The 4187-nt window shown below is 41.6% G+C and overlaps 2 long non-coding RNA genes across 2 annotated transcripts in view; both read right to left on the reverse strand.

Annotated features, from left to right (window-relative positions):
- The window catches only part of LOC124877554, a 12727-nt gene extending 12206 nt beyond the window's left edge, over positions 1 to 521 (reverse strand). The window contains exon 1 of the long non-coding RNA XR_007040562.1: positions 16 to 521. This is a non-coding gene — a long non-coding RNA (uncharacterized LOC124877554). The remainder of the gene's footprint in view (positions 1 to 15) is intronic.
- A 515-nt stretch (positions 522 to 1036) lies between these two features.
- Positions 1037 to 3629, reverse strand: LOC124877555. Its single transcript, XR_007040563.1, has 2 exons — positions 2483 to 3629; positions 1037 to 2269 (listed from the first exon to the last, which is right to left on the reverse strand). It is a non-coding gene; the product is annotated as an uncharacterized LOC124877555 (long non-coding RNA).
- Positions 3630 to 4187: the final 558 nt, after the last annotated feature.

Genomic DNA, 4187 nt, shown 5'->3' on the forward strand with positions numbered 1-4187 from the left:
CACACCGTAAACAACCTAGTTTCATAAAGAATCAGTTTTGTGTACTTCTGACGCTGCTACTGCAGCAGTCCTGAGTCGTTGCATAGCAACAATGCACCCGTGTCATGTGAAAGTCATGTGATATCCAATCCAGTGATATGTATTAAAGAACTCAACCACATGTCACAGAGTGACATCAGAGCCAGCAATGACTTTGATCCCCCGACTAGAGCCAATCAGAAGCAGGCAATGGCATAGTCTCATTTGCATACGGCCTCTATAAAAGCAGCGCCTCTGTGCTCATTTGTTCAATAACTTTCTCTTCTTTGCAGGTACACCTGAAAAATGATCAAAGCAATATTGGTTCTCTCTAGAGAACCACCTCTGTCGGCTTGGCTTAGGCCCTGTCTGAGCAACAACATATATTTGTAACTGACACTAAGTTAAAAATAAATGTCTAGAGTATTGAAAATATAGGCCAAATTTTATAACTGTTCATGTGAGAGACAGTGAAGGTACCAGATCTGCTCGGGTGGTCGAATCTGCTCAGGGCCCTATGCCTGCTGATGACGTCACACTATCTGATTGGCTGAATATTGGTTTTACGATGACGTAAAACATTGTGGTTGGTCCGGACAACCTACTGACGTATCTTTGTGGGGGATTGCGGTTTGTACAAAACATGGACAACTTTTGAAAGAGATCTCCCATTAACCTTCGAAAGGAACTTACCACAGCCTAACCACCACTTCTAAAAGTCCCGATAGCAGAATCCGTGTGCGGAATTAATGAAGTGTGGGGTTTTATGTTAAGTGTCTGGACTTTAGGGTGGTAGGTCACTGCCATTTATTAATACTTGTATCAACTGAGATATGTAAACACTGGAACTGATATGTGGAATAATATATTTGGTTTTATGGCATGTTAAGGTATAAGTGATATTTGGTCTAACAAGTAATAGTTCCAGACACACACCGTGAACAACCTAGTTTCATAAAGAATCAGTTTTGTGTACTTCTGACGCTGCTACTGCAGCAGTCCTGAGTTGTTGCACAGCAACAATGCACCCGTGTCATGTGACAGTCATGTGATATCCAATCCAGTGATATGTATTAAAGAACTCAACCACATGTCACAGAGTGACATCAGAGCCAGCAATGACTTTGATCCCCCGACTAGAGCCAATCAGAAGCAGGCAATGGCATAGTCTCATTTGCATACGGCCTCTATAAAAGCAGCGCCTCTGTGCTCATTTGTTTACTAACTTTCTCTTCTTTGCAGGTACACCTCAAAAATGATCAAAGCAATATTGGTTCTCTCTAGAGAACCACCTCTGTCGGCTTGGCTTAGGCCCTGTCTGAGCAACAACATATATTTGTAACTGACACTAACTGACACTAAGTTAAAAATAAATGTCTAGAGTATTGAATATATGGGCTAAATTTTATAACTGTTCATGTGAGAGACAGTGAAGGTACCAGATCTGCTCGGGTGGTCGAATCTGCTCGGGGCCCTATGCCTGCTGATGACGTCACACTATCTGATTGGCTGAATATTGGTTTTACGAAGACGTAAAACATTGTGGTTGGTCCGGAGAACCTACTGACGTATCTTTGTGGGGGATTGCGGTTTGTACAAAACATGGACAACTTTTGAAAGAGATCTCCCGTTAACCTTCGAAAGGAACTTAACACAGCCTAACCACCACTTCTAAAAGTCCCGATAGCAGAATCCGTGTGCAGAATTAATGAAGTGTGGGGTTTTATGTTAAGTGTTTGGACTTTAGGGTGGTAGGTTACTGCCTTTTATTAATATTTCTATCAACGGAGATATGTAAACACTGGAACTGATATGTGGAATAATATATTTGGTTTTATGGCATGTTAAGGTATAAGTGATATTTGGTCTAACAAGTAATAGTTCCAGACACACACCGTAAACAACCTAGTTTCATAAAGAATCAGTTTTGTGTACTTCTGACTCTGCTTCTGCAGCAGTCCTGAGTGGTTGCATAGCAACAATGCACCCGTGTCATGTGACAGTCACGTGATATCCAATCCAGTGATATGTATTAAAGAACTCAACCACATGTCACAGAGTGACATCAGAGCCAGCAATGACTTTGATCCCCTGACTAGAGCCAATCAGAAGCAGGCAATGGCATAGTCTCATTTGCATACGGCCTCTATAAAAGCAGCGCCTCTGTGCTCATTTGTTCAATAACTTTCTCTTCTTTGCAGGTACACCTCAAAAATGATCAAAGCAATATTGGTTCTCTCTAGAGAACCACCTCTGTCGGCTTGGCTTAGGCCCTGTCTGAGCAACAACATATATTTGTAACTGACACTAAGTTAAAAATAAATGTCTAGAGTATTGAAAATATAGGCCAAATTTTATAACTGTTCATGTGAGAGACAGTGAAGGTACCAGATCTGCTCGGGTGGTCGAATCTGCTCGGGGCCCTATGCCAAGCCGACAGAGGTGGTTCTCTCTAGAAGACCACCTCTGTCGGCTTGGCTTAGGCCCTGTCTGAGCAACAACATATATTTGTAACTGACACTAAGTTAAAAATAAATGTCTAGAGTATTGAAAATATAGGCCAAATTTTATAACTGTTCATGTGAGAGACAGTGATGGTACCAGATCTGCTCGGGTGGTCGAATCAGCTCGGGGCCCTATGCCTGCTGATGACGTCACACTATCTGATTGGCTGAATATTGGTTTTACGATGACGTAAAACATTGTGGTTGGTCCGGACAACCTACTGACGTATCTTTGTGGGGGATTGCGGTTTGTACAAAACATGGACAACTTTTGAAAGAGATCTCCCATTAACCTTCGAAAGGAACTTACCACAGCCTAACCACCACTTCTAAAAGTCCCGATAGCAGAATCCGTGTGCAGAATTAATGAAGTGTGGGGTTTTATGTTAAGTGTCTGGACTTTAGGGTGGTAGGTCACTGCCTTTTATTAATACTTGTATCAACTGAGATATGTAAACACTGGAACTGATATGTGGAATAATATATTTGGTTTTATGGCATGTTAAGGTATAAGTGATATTTGGTCTAACAAGTAATAGTTCCAGACACACACCGTGAACAACCTAGTTTCATAAAGAATCAGTTTTGTGTACTTCTGACGCTGCTACTGCAGCAGTCCTGAGTTGTTGCACAGCAACAATGCACCCGTGTCATGTGACAGTCATGTGATATCCAATCCAGTGATATGTATTAAAGAACTCAACCACATGTCACAGAGTGACATCAGAGCCAGCAATGACTTTGATCCCCCTACTAGAGCCAATCAGAAGCAGGCAATGGCATAGTCTCATTTGCATACGGCCTCTATAAAAGCAGCGCCTCTGTGCTCATTTGTTTACTAACTTTCTCTTCTTTGCAGGTACACCTGAAAAATGATCAAAGCAATATTGGTTCTCTCTAGAGAACCACCTCTGTCGGCTTGGCTTAGGCCCTGTCTGAGCAACAACATATATTTGTAACTGACACTAACTGACACTAAGTTAAAAATAAATGTCTAGAGTATTGAATATATGGGCTAAATTTTATAACTGTTCATGTGAGAGACAGTGAAGGTACCAGATCTGCTCGGGTGGTCGAATCTGCTCGGGGCCCTATGCCTGCTGATGACGTCGCACTATCTGATTGGCTGAATATTGGTTTTACGAAGACGTAAAACATTGTGGTTGGTCCGGAGAACCTACTGACGTATCTTTGTGGGGGATTGCGGTTTGTACAAAACATGGACAACTTTTGAAAGAGATCTCCCGTTAACCTTCGAAAGGAACTTACCACAGCCTAACCACCACTTCTAAAAGTCCCGATAGCAGAATCCGTGTGCAGAATTAATGAAGTGTGGGGTTTTATGTTAAGTGTTTGGACTTTAGGGTGGTAGGTCACTGCCTTTTATTAATATTTCTATCAACGGAGATATGTAAACACTGGAACTGATATGTGGAATAATATATTTGGTTTTATGGCATGTTAAGGTATAAGTGATATTTGGTCTAACAAGTAATAGTTCCAGACACACACCGTAAACAACCTAGTTTCATAAAGAATCAGTTTTGTGTACTTCTGACTCTGCTTCTGCAGCAGTCCTGAGTCGTTGCATAGCAACAATGCACCCGTGTCATGTGACAGTCACGTTATATCCAATCCAGTGATATGTATTAAAGAACTCAACCA

The sequence above is a fragment of the Girardinichthys multiradiatus genome, chromosome 12 (genome assembly GCF_021462225.1).
Source record: "Girardinichthys multiradiatus isolate DD_20200921_A chromosome 12, DD_fGirMul_XY1, whole genome shotgun sequence".
Classification (NCBI taxonomy): Eukaryota; Metazoa; Chordata; class Actinopteri; order Cyprinodontiformes; family Goodeidae; genus Girardinichthys; species Girardinichthys multiradiatus.